This window comes from Phyllostomus discolor, chromosome 7, assembly GCF_004126475.2.
Source record: "Phyllostomus discolor isolate MPI-MPIP mPhyDis1 chromosome 7, mPhyDis1.pri.v3, whole genome shotgun sequence".
NCBI classification, from domain to species: domain Eukaryota; kingdom Metazoa; phylum Chordata; class Mammalia; order Chiroptera; family Phyllostomidae; genus Phyllostomus; species Phyllostomus discolor.
The window spans coordinates 17,163,652-17,180,705 of NC_040909.2; the positions used below are offsets into that span (position 1 = coordinate 17,163,652).

A 17,054-nucleotide genomic window follows, 5' to 3' on the forward strand; every position below is an offset into this window, starting at 1 on the left:
CTTTCTTTTTTTAGACAATATGTAACAAAAATGGTGACAAAGGAAAGATTCAAAGATAAACCATTAGAATCATCGAACTGCTATTCACGTTTTGCTTAGAGGTGATAACTGTTACATTTAATACCAACTAACTATTCTCAGTGTACTTTCAAGAGAAATAAAATGATTCCTCTGCACACTCCAGGGGATGGCAAAAATCAGGTAAAAGGAAGATCAAGCCATTTTCGGACTCGTGCCGCAGGGAAGATTCGTGAAAGACATGCACCTTTTCTTCTTTTTTTGTTCACTGCATGTCCTGGCTATGGATACCTAGGCAGTAAGAATGAAGGCAGCAATTTAGATCTACAGCAAACCTCTTGAGGTTTGGGAATAATAAACAGCTTCCAAAATGGGCCGGAATGTGAAACATGGAGATAACACAGTCTCGTGTACAGAAATACATTTTCTTCATAGTGCTCTGACCAGACTTGTCCACCAACCCTGACAAAAGTAAACATTCTTTGCACTCCCCAGACACTCCCCTTCCACTCCACACAGCCGCAGTATGCTGCGTAAAGATTTTCATTTTCAATTCTGATGTTCAAAATCCCATCCATTAGCCCCCGGAATGTACTGACAACTAAAATCTGGCATCCAAGGCCAGAAGCAAATTTTTCATGCAGTATTTCATTTTTTTAAGCATTTATAATCTGGCATATTTTTTATTTGGGGATATTGTAAGTATACCTCATTAGGGAAAACTCACTTTCTGAGAAAAAAAAACAAAGTTGGAGGTATCACACTACCTGATATCAAACTATATTATGAAGCCACAGTAATCAAACAGCGTGGTGCTGGCACTAAAACACACACATGGATCAATGGAACAGAATAAAGATCCTAGAAATAAGTTCATGTCTATATGGCCAACTAATATATGACAAAGGAGGCAAGAATATATAATGGAGTAAAGGCAGTTTCAGTAAATGGACAGACAGATACATGCAAAAAGAAGCAGCTACATCACCTTCTTGTGCCATAGACAAGAATAAACTCAAATGCCCTGGCTGGTGTAGCTCAGTGGATTGAGCGTGGGCTGCAAACCAAAGTGTCACAGGTTCGATTCCCAGCCAGGGTACATGCCTGGGTTGCAGGCCATGGACCCCAGCAACCACACATTGATGTTTCTCTCTCTGTCTCTATCTCCCTCCTCTCTAAAAATAAATAAATGAAATCTTTAAACAAAAAAGAATAAACTCAAATTAAAGACTTACATGTAAGACTCAAGAACAAAAAATACCAATAAGAAAATAGGCAGTACAATGTTAGAGATTTCTCCTAGAAAAATATTTTTTTTCTATCAAATATATCAGAAAAAGATCCTTGGGCAAGAGAAACAAAAGAAAAATTAAACAAATAGGAGTACATCAAACTAAAAAGGGTTTTCACAGAAAAGGAAACAATCAACAAAAACAAAAAGACAACCTATTGAATAGAAGATATTCATCAAAGATACATCTAATAAGGGGTTAATATCCAAACTTTATGACGAACTCATACAACTCAATACCCCCAAGAAATCTAATTAAAAAACGGGCAGAGGACCTGATAAACACTTTTCTAAACAGGACATACAGATGGCCAATAGACATTAAAAATGCTCAGTGTCACTAATTATCAGACAAATGCAAATTATAACCAAAATGAGATTTCATCAATAAATCGAGTAACAACTATGTTGGTGAGAATATGGGGAAAAGGGAATCTTCATGCACTGTTGATATGAATGCAGATTGGTCTAGCCGCTAAAGAAAACAGTAAGGTGTTTCCTCAGAAATTAAAAATGGAACTGCCTTATGACGAAGCAATTCTGCTTCTGGGTATATATCCAAGGAAACCCACAACACTAATTCAAAAGAATATATGCACCCTATGTTCACTGCAGTGTTATTTGCAATACCCATGTTATGTAACCAACCGGAGTGCCATCAATGGTGGAGTGGATTAAAAAAAGCTGTGGTACGTAATACAATGGAATATTAGCTGGTCATATAAAAAATAAAATCTTACTATTTGCAACAACATGGATAGACTTAGAGGTTATTATGCTAGATGCAATAAGTCAGTAAGAGAAAGACAAATACTGTATGATTTCACTTATATATGGAATCTAAAAAGCAATATAAACGGACAGACAGCACAGAAACAGACTCATAGATACAGAGAACAGACTGATACATGTGCACGTACCAGAAGGGATACCTATACATAGATATATATCTAGTTCACCAAAGAGTGCCAACAACATACTAAGCACTAAATAGAGCCTTTTCAAGATGTTGCTATTGTTTTATGTCAGTGTGGTTTATTCTGGTAGAATATGTTGCTAACCTTTGGACAAAGTTTTCCTTAGGAAAGCTGACATTCCAGGGCAGACTTAAAAGAGAACTCATAGAGTTTTACAGTGTGAATAGAAAAATAAGGGAGGGCTCAGATCTGGGGACCTGGAGAGCCAACCAAGCTCTCTCTAAATTCCTGAAGAACTCCGTCTATAACCTATTGTACAATATTGGATCACAACCTTGTGAAATACATCCTTCCTTGAGGAAGACCAAAGAAGATCTTGACTGGCATTGGCTACTACGGTACAGACAGGGAAAGACGGCCCAATACAGAGATGGGAAGGTGTTTTGTTGTTGTTTCAGACAAGCTGAAAGGAGTCTAAATTATAATGTTAAACGCAGCAGTCTACCCTTTACAGGTGAGTTTGTATGGCGATGGGCCTCTTTAAATCAGAGCCCCATTTCTTTTCTCTTTGAGGCAACAAGAGTTTGAATCCCCTTTGTAAGACATCAGTAGCATATGTAGAGAAACAGACCACATTTTAAGATTTTATTGAAACTATCTACTCCATCAAAATCAAATAATCTTTTTAGTATCACACATTTTTTTTGTTAAATTGCAATGCCTTTGCTGTTTTATATGAAAGTAAGACACTATGCAAAAAACATCATAGAATATTAAGATAATGAAGTTACTTCTCATCTCATAATCTACATATAATTATCAAATCCAGAATCATGTTATACTTAATGATTTATAGCTCTTTTCTTATCTATTAATAATTATTATGGATATTATATCATGTCAGTACTTTCAGACCCTTAGTGTCATTTTATCAAAGATATAGTATCTCACTGTACAAATACAATGCACATATAATTTATTTCTTACTGAAGGGCTTTTCCTTTGTGATCCCTTTGTTGCTATAGTAAAAAATGTCACAATAAATGTCCTTGTTGATATAATCTTTATAGATTCGTCCAAATACCCCTTTAGGATAACTTACTGGAAGTGAGATGCCAGTGTCAAAGGCCGGGCACTTTCATAATGGCCTCAGAGCTGCCCACCCAGAGCACTGTCCCTGTTAACACACCTTCACCAGCTTGTGTGATCAGGGCTCCGAAAACTACCGCCATGGGCCACATCGCACTCGCTGCATGTTTCTATAAATAAAACTCTATTGGAATACAGTTACACCCAGAGGAACCAACCACAAAACTAAAGCGTATACTATATGGCTCTTTATAGAAGATGTATGTCATCCACTGATGATGGACCATTGTCTTGTCACTACGGGCTGTCACCAAATACACACACATACACACACACAGTATTCCTCCCACATTTCTTCTAATCTTAACAATGTTCTTCTCAGGAGGATGTCTAGAACTCGGAAAGCACAGTGAATTTGTACATAGTCATAAAAACTTAGCCTAGCCTCTTTTTTTTTTTACAGACAATTGGCATTCAGAGAGTATGACTAAGGTAAGTGATGTCTTGTAATTACTATCACAGCCAACTTAGGTGTTGGGGCTATCAGCTTTAGTGATCTTTCTGCTACATCAAACTGTTTCCAAAGAAAAGACCTTCTGAAACAAAAGCTATCTGAAGGAGTTTGTTGCCTGATAGCTTATCTGCTAAAAATACCACATTTATAACATTTCTCAAGACAGCATGGACCAACTAGATTTTGTCATTACTGAAAGAAAATTCCAAAAATTCAAAATGAATTAATAAATGATCTAGATTTTATTTCTCCCTTACTTTTCTTCCTTTTTCTTTCTTTTCACTACTTCAGTCATTATTTATCTAATACTAAGCTTGGCAAAAGTAATACTGAGTTAATGACCTTTAACCTCCTGCCTTTTAGAACCTAGTTGGAATATTAAGGTTATAATACAAAACAGTATTTCATTGACTTTCTCCTCCTTCTTGGCACATTGTGCTAGGGCAGCAATGGCCACTTGGCTGATAATTTTCTTAGCAAAATAAAAAGTAATATTGCTTTTAAAAGCATCCAGTATTTCCATAATGATCATCAGAATAAACTGTTAAATATCAATAAGATGATAGCTATTTGACATCATATAATAAAATAGTTACTTGATATCTTTCCAACCCCTTCATCCCAATAATTACATCCCAGTTATCCCAATGATTATGTATATTTGCTATTTTAAAAGAGTTCTGCTGCTATGCTAATAATAGAAAAGAATCTATAAAATACTGAACACTGTATGTTTAAGAAATAACTTAAGCAATGCATTGCAACATTTTCCATAACGAGTCAGAAAACTGCCTAAGCGATTTGGGTCCTTTTATTTACTTGGTAAATATAAATTGTCATATTATATGTGATTTTTCTCAAAACATTTTCTCAAAAAAAAAAACATCTGAACTATTCAAGCATTGTGTTTTTTTCATCATTTTTTTTCTTGCTTTATGTTTTTCTTTTCTGGTTTTACTTCAAATTGAGTTCAGAAAATATAGACCTTTGGCCCCATGCGTGTGTGAAGAAGGTCGCGGGTTTATTTTTTGATAGAAACATTAACCTCTAATCCATAATTTAACAGGCATGTCTCTCAGAGATCAAGGAGAAACATGGTTTTCACGCTGTTTGTCCCCATCCCCTCCCACCGAACATGTGGCCGGCCTTTCCTCTGCCCACGTTAAGGAAATTCAAAGAGGGGACACCGGCCAGGGGATTCTTCCCACGGTGAACACACCAAGGCTTTATCATGTCTCTTCAACTTGAACCATTTAAAAATATTTTTACTGCTTCTGAAAATTCTTATGGACTATTACATTTTACCTTTGCCATGGATAGTGAATGGTATTTTACAGATTACTTAAGAGATTCTCTGATCTTTTTGCAAAAGGCAAGATAGGAGCTCATCTTTGACATAAGTGCCCCTGGGGGATGGTGAAATAAAGGGAAGGAAGAATTATTCCCACTTTACAACTGTCAGCCAGCCTAGAATCGGCTCTCCACTTATTAGAGGGAACAGAGCAGTTAACAGAGAGAAAACTGTCACCTCTCTTGCCACTTAAAAATGGGGAATGTTAATTCTCGATTTGGGGCAAAGAATACCACCTATTTGTCAGAATAAGTGACAGGTAGTTGAGTATGTGAGGCTGTACTTCTGGGAAGACAGCTCAGCCTGGAGAATACATATTTGGGTTTTTTTTTCATATAGAGAAAGTACTTCAAGCCCTATTTTATATTCATCTGATGTTTAACACTGTGAAATGTGGGCCCGCCCACCTACGGCAGGTGACGGGGAGGGTAAACTTGGTTATGCATGCCCATGTTCCTCAGAGTCACACATGGCTATGGGGCTCTGGTTTTCTGTCTATTTCTCAGCTTGTGTTCCTGAAATCATGTGCAAGTACAGGGCATTGAGTGAAGATTAGTTGCCAGCATTTGCGTGAGATTAATAATGGAATTTGGCAGAGTAGAATACTTCTGAGAAACTTCACATATTGTGAAGAGATTGATCCCAGTGTCAAATGGAGAGGAGCCCAAAGACGTACCTCTGCTCTTTCTGAATGAAACATTATGGGAGTGGAGACAAGTCCTCGGGCATCGACCCAGACCCATGGTAGTGTCTAGTGATGTCACTCAGAGGGCTGGAAGGAAGAGGTACCATTCTGCCTGGGTACAATTCCAGGCTGCAGATCTGCTAGATAACTAAGGCAAATAATCTTTCTGGCCAGAGTTTTCTCATCTATTGCGTGGAGTTTATAACTTTACCTACGTTGGAAAGTTACTATGATCCTATACTGAACTATGTGTGTAAAGCCTTCATCCCAGAGCACAGCACAGATTATGGGCATAATCAGTGTCAGGAGGAGAACTGGTAGAGGCATCCTAGATACTACTTGGATGTGTTACAAACACAACAGAAAGATTAGGCAGGACTATTGATTATTAACAAACAAATGTTGTGCAGGGTACAGAGTATTACAGAGTAGAGTCAAATGAAAAGAAGTAAATTAACTACCTAATGGAAGCTTCAATAAATGTGACAGAAGAAAATTAGATAAAAGGAAATTGCGTAGTCATATATTTCTGGGGAAGTATAGGAGGTATGTTCTCCTTCCAATTTGTCATGTGGGCAACATGTACTCCTGTCTCAAGTCCCTCTCACCTTAAAGAACAGATTGGACGTGGGCTGCAAACCAAAGCATCGCAGGTTCGATTCCCAGTCAGGGTACATGCCTGGGTTGCAGATCATGGCCCCCAGCAACCGCACATTGATGTTTCTCTCTCTCTCTTTCTCCCTCCCTTCCCTCTCTAAAAATAAATAAATAAAATCTTTAAAAAAAAAAGAACAGATTGGAAGCAAAAAAATCTTCCATTTACAATGTACTAGGAAGCATAACCTATGGAGAACGAAAGACTTAAGTATAATTTAGTTAAAATGAGAACTAAAACTTAAAGACACTTAGTAATTTGTTTAAAATGCTTTAGGGGTTGTTGTAGAATGTGCTTCCTCTGCACTGTCAATGAAACACACAGAAAGGGACAGACTATTACCAGGAGCATCTAGGTGAGACACACAGAAGAATGCCTGAATGATGAGCGCTGCTCAATCTTGAACCAAACCTACTACGGAGAAGAAGATGAATGTTTCCTTCCCTCAAACTCATTAAGGAATTAACAGCTACCTCTTGTGAATAATTCCAAAATAAACAGAGAAAAGAGCTGTGATTCTCTGCTATTGTAATGACTTGGAAGTTTGTGCGTGTTGGGCACTCCTAATGTCTTAGCGGTCTTTCGTGACTCCCAGAGAACACAGAACAATGCTTTGCCTTTTCAAAACATAGTGAAAACCACTGAGTAAGGTAAGAGGACCTCCAAGAAACTGAAGGCAAGGCACAGAATTAATGTATAAAAAGCCAGGTGCATGATACCTAGAAGACCAGATTCTACTTATTCTTCTTTTATTCACAATTAAAATGAGCTTGGTTACCCAATTTTCAAATCTTGAGCACGTTAGATATACTAGATTAGAAGGGGCTAAGGTGGCCACAGGGCTGGTAGAAGGAACAGTATGACTCAAAAATCCCAAGTGCACAGAGGCGGGGGCTCCTTGTGTGGGACAAACTTTACAATGACTGCAAAGTACTCTGGAGTTAGCACCAGGTTAGAGCAGAATCAACTCTAATAACTCTAACTACTGAAAGAGTTTGTGTTTATTTGGTAGATTCACCTTTCAAAAGCAAGAAATGGTGCGACCCAATTTGGAAAAGTTTTTCATTGTAAATGAAACAATAGGATGTTTTTATTTCCAAAAGCGTAGCTTAGCTCCTCAGGGGTGGAAACCCACATGTCCAGCATAACTCGTTTCCTGCAGACCCTAAGCAAGTGTGGCATTGGCTGCCAAACAGCACTGCCTGAGTCAGAAGGCCAGACTCCAACGACAATTGCTGTGATTATATTCACTCATCGGTCCATCTCATCTCTCCATTATGCGAGTTAAAATTAGGGACCAGTGGGAACGTAAGCATAAAAAGTGAGGAAAACATTTTCTTTCATCTTTAGCATCAATATTGCATGCTACAGTCTTTGATGATCTTATATATTTTAGATATATCTCCTCATGAAAAATACATGGGAGGTTACAGAGGTCACAGAACTTGACCAAGGACACACAGCTGTATACAAACCCCGGCTACCGGGCTCCGTGCTCTTTCCCAGATGCATGCGCCTCTGCTGACCGCGGGGACTAAGTGACCGAAGCGAACCACTTGCTGCTGATTATCTTCTCTTTATAACAGGATGATATTTATAAAAGTAATACTGAAAGGTCCAAAGCCTGGAACTTTTTGAAACGTAAACCTACCCTTAGCACTGTTTTTAAGCACCAGGCAAATTCAAACTCCCCGGCTTCCAAGCAACTCTTACCTAAATAAATCAGGAACATTTCTTTTAGAATTTTCTGCCAGGAAAAACTTTGGCTTCTCCTGAAGAACTTCCTCAGTTATACTAAGGATAACAATGTTCCTTATTTGTGTCTCTTTTTGTTTGGGTTACCAGGAAGCTTAGCGTTCAATAACAGTATATATTTCCTTCCACTTCCTGTCGATGCTATGGTTTTCTATTTCTAATTCGGGTTTATTACCTCCACCGTAAAGCATATGTTCTTATGAGTCACCTCACGTCTTTGTGGGAATCCAGGGTACATAAATTGTACGGAAGCCAAACCATTTATAAATGTGTTTATGTACGTGATGGCAACATAAATGTTACAGTATTTGATTGATTCTCTGTGCATCCACATTTATTTTTATTCATGTTCATCAAGTAAAACCCAGTGTAAGTCTATAGTGCTTTTCTATGATATGTAATAAACTGCCCAAGAATAAGAATCATGCACTGCATTTGGGGCCAGGCTTATACATTGAGTTAACGTAATGCATATAAGTCTATTTTCCAAAGTGCCATAGCTTATCCACCCTGTGATTGCCAAATCTTGTAACACTTGGATGCAAACACACGTATACACAAACCAAACGAAGACTCGAAGCGCTTGCCAGTCCCGTGGATTAGCACTCCACCGCAATCCATGATAAAATGGAAAAGATTCAGACTCATCATCTCGGAGGCAGAGCTTGCTTTCAGGAGAGCTCCTGAGTAGGCCTTGGGAAGATGGCACAAGAACTTCTTCCAGCAACTTTCATCCAAGGAATTTAGTTTAAGGTACTTCGGTAACTTCCTAGGATTTCGGGATACTCACTAGCACATACTGACTTCAAATTGATGTTGCCAAGGGGGCCGATTTGGAAGCCAGAACGTTCTTCTATTAACATGCTTCTTCTTTCCAAGTAAAATAAATTAGTATTTCACCCAGTAAAGGAACTTTGGGGCCAAAGTTAGGGCCCTAACAAACCATTTCAAATTCCATTTAAACCAATGAAAACGTGCCAGTGTTCCATTGTGCCAATATAAATATATTTTCAAATTGGGAAAAAGAAAAATTATTTCCAAAGGTTATAGGAGTAGCAATTCAAATGATGAAAAATCTAGAAGCTTCATCTTTGTACTAGAAAAGCCATCCTTTAGCCATTCTCCCCCATATGTCATTTCTATCTTTCTTTCCTCTCTTTTCCATTCTCCCTCAGCAAAAGATCTAGAGATGCATGTTTCAATTATTAATACAACAACCAATCCAAATATTTTGCGGGAAATAAATTTGAAAATTTGGTAACACTATCATTCTTCATGTTTCTCAAAAATGAAGCGTGCCATCTAGTGAGTATGAAATAAGAATTATTATTTTTCTTTTCTTGCCTTAGGATAGTGCCATGGACTGATGTTTGAGTCCACCCCAAATTCATATGTCGAATCACCAACCCCCAACAGCATGGTGAAGAACAGAGGGCCTTTGGTTGGTAATTAGGTGCAGATGAGGTCATAAGGTTGGAACCCCCATGATGGGGATCAGTGTCCTTCTAAGAAGAGAAGGAGACTAGAGCTCCCTTCCTCGGGTAAGACTACAACCAGAAGACAGCTACCTGTTATTACCTATCAGCCAGGAAGACGGTTCTCACCAGACACCCAGCCTGCAGGCACACTGATGCTGGGCATCCCAGCCTCCGTACGTATTAGAAATAAATATCTGTTATTTAAGCCAACCAGTTTGTTTTGTTGTTGCTGTTGTTAGAGAAGTCTGAAATGACAAAGAAAGATACCCTCTTGAGAACCTAAAGGCTGTGAAAGGATCTTTAAAGTTATTTCAAATTGCACCTCCGAGACACACTGACCAAACACCTTTGAAGCAGCCCAGTCCTCATATTCCTGGTTATCACCTGCATTCCGGGGAGAAACTGCTTTTGTCATCCTAAGTGGTAAGAGAGACAGGCACAGAATGTGACAATTCATTTTCTCTCTCTATTTGCAACTTAGGGTGGCATCACAGTGAAATAATTAATTGACCTGCCCAGCAAACAAATAAATCACACACTCAACATACTGCTTGGAATTTGCAGCTCATTTCTGCAGCTCTGCTGTGGAGCACGGCTAACGTATGAGGTCGGTAAGCTCTTCTGACACATCTCTGAGTCTTCCTAAGCCCTTGCAAGGTTATGCTGGTGAAATACGACAGAAATCGTGGCACAGTTACAATAGCATATGTTCCAAATCAGTAACTATCGGAGCAGAGCACACGGCTGCAACAGAACAGACTCGACACGTGGTCAAACCATGAGGGAGGTAAAGAGGAGGAATCTTAACAATCATTCAGTAACCCTGGAATCAATTCTTTCATTTTTTTTGCCAGTTTTAAAATAAGTATGCTGATCTAGCACGTAATGATTGCCGGCATCACTTGGTTATTAAAACACACACACACACACACACACACACACACACACACCACAAAAGATCTTTCCCTTAAACACCTAAGCTTCCAGTGAATGAATGAGATTACCATTAAGGAGTGCCTCCCACTATGAATGTGTAGCGCATGCGTGCTTACCAAGAGACTCTTGGCATTGTCCTTCTCAGGTATTCTCTATTTGGGAAAGTAATACAAATCAGAGAGAAATTTGAGATTACCTACAATGCTGCTTTCAAGAGGTTCAGAGGCCATTCCTTGACAGCACTACATATGTCTAGCTAATTTCGTAAAGATTTGGAGCTTCAGATGAGAATTAAAGATGAATAAGTTTAGTATACTTTAATGACTATTTGGACAACTATCTGCTGCTTATTCTCACACATACATAATCAAACGCTGCCAACACATCCAACCAACAGATTCCATATAGGCCCGAAGTAAACCACTTTACTAGAAAGAGAAAAAGAACTGTAATAAAATTATTGCTCAAATGTTAAATCAGTCAATGAGATGAGTCATACAGTCCAGACCCACCAAACTGAGTACCTCTTCACTCGGTTCCAATTCCACTGCTATGTACACCAATAAAAAGAGAGCAATGACATCAACCATTGATCTCATACTTAAATGCCTTATTAGATAAACATCTTGTATTATGCATCTCACAAATTCTTTATGACTCAAGCGTCAAGGGAAAGTTTGTGGAAGAGACTGTGGTGTAGACTAGGTTTTGCCAAACTCCAACTCTGAGGACTCCAGGTTTGAGAAAATTCCAATATCCTGAATCTTTAGAGATCTCAAGAGGGTGGAAAAAGTTAATCAGGAGAATTGCACATGCAAAGGGAAAAATAAACTTACTAGAGATGGCAATTAGCTCTTGTTTAACTATATAGCCAAAGAATCTGAGCAGTGGCATATAAGGAAAAACTTAATGGAAGTGAACTCTATCATTTAGCAAAAGAGGTTACCAAATGATGCCTTTACCATCTCATGCAAATGGTCACGATGAAAACAAATCACTAAGTGACATTGGTAAAATCTTTGTATGTTATCATGATATAGTTATCACCATCTCTAACACACCAATCTGTACTAAGTAAAGAGGATGTTTTTTATTGCTTTAATTCAGAATTGCTCTGAAAACCCCTAAGGAAATTTAGCTAAATTATATGAACCCCTCTGTCTGACAATGGAATGTCCTTAATAGAGCAACACTAGGTAAATGATCTTGTACGTTATGTGCTAAATTGCTTCATTATTTGCAGTCAGTTTTATTCATGGGAACAAAATACACCTTTGATATTTAGTTTGGCAGTTGCATACCAGCAGCTGCCAACACATATCATAATGGTGACTGGATTTTTATTTTCTCAATTTGTGCTGGGCTTTCATTTCTTCAGATACTTCCACTTAATCAATAATCCCTCTCATCAAAAACACCTTTTAACTAATTAGTGCGTTACAGTTAAAGTTCTTTACCAAGTTCGCGCGATGACACACGGTACGAGTGAAGAATATGTCAGCCGTGCTGCTGAAAGCTGTGGAACTGTAGTTGAAGGTTGATGGATAATCAAGGTTTGTTCGAAGTATAATTAATTTGTCACCGTCTCAAAGATTTGAAATAAACTCTTCTAAATGCCCACTGCTAAACATCTTCATGATCCAAGAGGTTAAACTAACTCCAACCAAATCCAGACATCCGAAATTGGCCATCTTAAATCTCTTACAGGTGACTGAAGGTGCACAGGATTTAGAAATAACTTTCTCACATTGAACAGACAGGGATTATCTCTCACCTATGACACGTCTATAAGAAAGAAAGCATTTTAATTGTTTTCCTTATTACAGAGTATAAATTTGTATTTAATTACAGAATGAAAGATCTGTTAGAAGAGTGAGGGAACCTGTGTCCTTGCTTCACTCATCAAGACAAATGTAAGAAGAGGGCCACTTCTCAGATGCTTAGTTTCGGAAGCACAGGTATCCAGCCAGCCTGCCCTTCCTGATGGGAGAAACTCCAGATTTCTCGTTCAAGGATAACTGATGGAGTTTCCAAATAGAATGTGCTTTGGTGGTAAAGCCTTGCTCAGTATGTGGCTGGAATGTGACCTTTGTCCCCAGACCACTGAGAAGAGAGAAAACTCCATCATTCAGAAATATTTGATGTCTCTACAGGTGGCAGGTGATACTATGTGAAGATGGAACATAACGCAGGAGGATAAATAGGGAACGAAACTCATGAACTCCCAAGGACATCAGTTTGGTCTCTGAATTTGAGCTGTGATGTTCGATTGCTCTTGCATTTCCATTTCCGTCAATAAAATGAAAGGGGTAGGATCCAGGGTGGGATGTGGGGATGGCTGGGGCCGGGGGAGAAACAAACAAAACAAAACAAAACAAAACAGTATCTCACGTTATTCCATTAAAATATTTAAAGATTATGTGGCACTTTTATTCAAAAAAATAAAGTGAACGTGAAAATACAATACATTTAGGAGTAACTTAAGGAATAAAGCATAATGTTGATCAAGAAACTTGGTAAATACTTGCTTGGCTTTTTGTCATAGGGTATTTAATGCTTGGCAGAACAAATAGATTAGAAACAGATTTTCTTAAGCTCCATAGCAAGACCTGAGCAGAAGTATAAACTCCAAAGAGAGTATTTAATAGAGAATCGTAGTTAAAGATAACAGCATTAAAGTGAAATTGGCATGAGGATATCGAATCCAACCATATGGGTCTAAATGTTTCTGGCCTGTGATGACTTCATAATGAATTGTCACAAAACACAGCCATGTAAAAATGCAAAGTAAGAAAAGAAAACACCTGAGAGAAGATTAATCATCAGAAGACTCTGAGGCAGTAATTTTAAAAATAAAACTCTAACTGGAAACCTCAAAAATCAGAAAGTAAATTTGTTTAGGTTATCCAGTGACTGAATTCATGCAAAACATATTTCGGAGTCAGGCTTCACTGATTTTTGCAGCTACACAAAGTGAAGACTAGAAGGCCATACACATACACGTGCTTTATTGTTTCCGGTCAGAGTGATTTTGATGTGTTTCGCACCATCAATTATATTTTTTAGTTTCTTAGAGAATCAGGTCTCACACTTATTTCATAAGAGCTTATAATTTTTCTCAACGAAAATTTTATGAAGAACCACAGTACATACAATAGGGGCCCCAGTGCTGGAAGCAGGGAGTCTAGACCCCCATTCGCTCAGCTTCCCCCACCCCAGAATGGCACTTCCGGCATCTGGATCACATCCTGGTGTTCCAGGGGACCCTCGTTTGAAGCCGTACCAACCTGAAAAGCACCATGAATAATAACAGATCCGCGGAACTATATAGCTGGTGTACATTGTCTTTTAGTCTAATCCTCTGTTGTAGATGAGGAAAATGAAAACTAAAAGAGTTAAAAGTACATCTATTAGCAGGTATTGCACTAATTCAGGCCTCCTAAGACGTAGAATGGTACTCTTCCTGTTATTCCAAGGAACAACGTAAACAGACTGGAGACCGAAAGAGTTGGTTGAGCAGGCTTCCAGAAGAATGTACAAGTCGTGGAAAAGAGGGAAAATACCAGGGAATTGCTACGTGACTGCAGACAGCTTACAATGATCCCCAAAGGAGCCAGCCAAGTGGAGTTTAGACTTGAATAGTCCAAGATCTATTTTTGTTCTTAAAGTTTGTGTCCAAATATGATCAGTGCTGGGAGGGATAGAGAGTTAGCATCATATTCACTACCAGGCCAACATCCCCCATGAGCACAGAGGTTGGATTTCCTCGCTGCCTCAACAACAACACTTGAGAAGCTCAAACGCCAAGGCAAGGGTGCTTATTAGCGACAAAAAACATCAGAAGCCACCATGTAGAATATCGGCATCTCTTATTGTATAAATATCCTAGCTGCAAAATTCTGCTCTGAAGCAGATCACAAGGTTTTCTTTTCAAATTACATTATTCATGTCACCTTACAAATGAAGTGGAAAAGAGGACAAATGAGGAACAAAAGATGTATTCCTTTGTACAGCAGAAAGGTGGGGGTATCACCATGCAGTCTGTAGTTTAAATAAACTGAAACGAACACAACCCAAGTAAAAGGGCAGGGTTGAAGCCTGTCCTATGCAGCATTAGAACAGAGCAGTGCTGGTCAGATTGTAACGTGAATGCGCATCATCTAGGGATCTCGTTCAAATGCAGATTCTGATTCCATAGACTGGGTTTTAGACTAAGATTATACCTTTCTGGCTAGCCCCAGGTGATACTGATGTGTAGTTTTGCAGACCATACTTTGAGTAGTAAGAGAATGGACCACTACCCCCTGGGTACTAGACACAAAATACACAGCCTCCATCCCTCAGGAAGATGGCATGGCTACATTTTCATTTTGCTAAATTCTCCAATTGAAACTTGTAGTTCTGAAAAAACAAACAAGCATCCTTAGGAAGAATAACCTATTAAGATCTTGAGCATAAAGAGTATTCTGATCTCACCATTTAGACTCCAAATTTTGACCAATAAGATGTTTTTATTTCAAGGTTATGGATAAAATCATTTAGATCAGACCATTAAAAATTTGTCACAGAGTATTTTCCAATAGTAACTGCATTTAGCCAAGTTATTTCCCATATTAATTTTCTATACATAGCATCAAAATATTTTAACTTTAACTAGACTGAAGTTATTTTCTGTGTGTTACTTTCTATGCAAATTTTACACATTGTCTTTTTTTGTAGTTCATATCCAATTTTATCATTGTGAATATTCTTTTTGGGCTAGTAGTTTAAGGGATACAAATATTGGGGGTGGAAATTTTTCAATTCTGAATTTGGTCTATGTATTTGATTCTTCTGGGAAGTTTACGATGTGCTGTGTTAGCTGTTGTCAGAATGATTTTTGTGTTGATTCATTTCTATAAGAATATTTATTATACGTTTCATAAAAGACAGAGTTTTTATTTGTTTCTCAGAACAAACTTAAACTTGGGAGTTCTGAAAAACTTTTGCAAGGACACAAAAACTTAAACTCGGAGTAAGAGGGTAAAGGCCCTGGATCTTAGTACAAAACAGGGTCATCCTGGACTTTTAAGAAAAAGATGATTTTTGAGATGAAACACCATGTTACAAGAGTGGAGGGCAGGAGAAAGCTAGCAAGGGATAAGGAAGTGTCTGAAGCAATGAAACATGTTGAGATGAAAAGATATTTATTTGTTATTTAATAAAAATATCATCCACCCTACCTTCAGTGTTGGTAAGTAGAATCAATTCTCTATGCATCCTGTAGCATGTCAGTTATTTCATGTTTTCTTCTTCTCCAGTGATTACCCATCTGCATTTACAAAAGGCTAATGGAATTTTATAAACACTGCCATAGATCCCATTTACTCAAAAAATCTCATAATTTCACAATGACGTTATTTGTGAGTTGCACTTCTAGACCACAAAATAGAAAAAAGAACCTTCAATTTCTATTCTTTGATAAAAATGCAATTAGGGAATTAATCTTTGGACCTCACTGAAGCACCCACACATGTAGTAATTATGATGTTTTACTAATGTTCCCTAGTGGAACAGCCTATATGAACAATTTGAAAATGAATCCTTATATGCTATATCTCAAATTCAAAATGTCTATGGGATGTATGCATTCTCTGTATATTCTGGATTCTGGTTAATTCTCCTTACAGTAGAAAGTTCTTTATTGGATTTATACTAAATAAGGCAGCTAAAAATTATGAGATGCTATTCATGACTTCTTACATTTTCAAAAAACCCCCCAATGTTGTAAATTAATAAAAAACCAGATGTATGCAAAGTAATGGTCATCTGCTTCCTTTTGTCTCCCTACAAATTTGGCATCTTGCCCATAGAGTCATAACTCCCACTTGTGTTACTTCTGGCAATTACAGTCATTATTTGAAAGATTAGATTCTATGTAGGAGAAAGGCTGTAGTTCTGCTGTGGCTTCAGTATCGTCTATCTCAAAGCACACATATGCTGGCCTACGGAATTGCTTTAGATCAATCAATACAGTCCCATAACCTCAGTCTTTTTTACTCTCACTATCCATCTTAAAATTATGAGTAGCAAATCAATGCCAAAATCTATTTTTAAAATTTTTTTTCAGACAATATAAGAGTAAATGACTATTCTACCACCAGAACTCTTTTTAAAGAGGAATTTTTCCAAGTTTTCAGACATTTTCAATATAGTATCCTATTATAAGTGTGGTTTGTATCTCTAAACCAAAAGACACTAGAATTGGGAAACAAATTATCAAGTAAGCATAAAATGCTTATAAAAATTAGAAATATAACAAGATCATGAAAATGCAATTGATAACATCCTTGAGGTCTGGGAGTAGTGTAAGGGATTAACCTCTT

General features: G+C 37.9%; 1 protein-coding gene across 9 annotated transcripts in view; it reads right to left on the reverse strand.

Moving 5' to 3' along the window:
- The window catches only part of RBMS3 (RNA binding motif single stranded interacting protein 3), a 623,271-nt gene that overhangs the window by 382,453 nt on the left and 223,764 nt on the right, over positions 1-17,054 (reverse strand). The gene's annotated exons all lie outside the window — the stretch shown is intronic.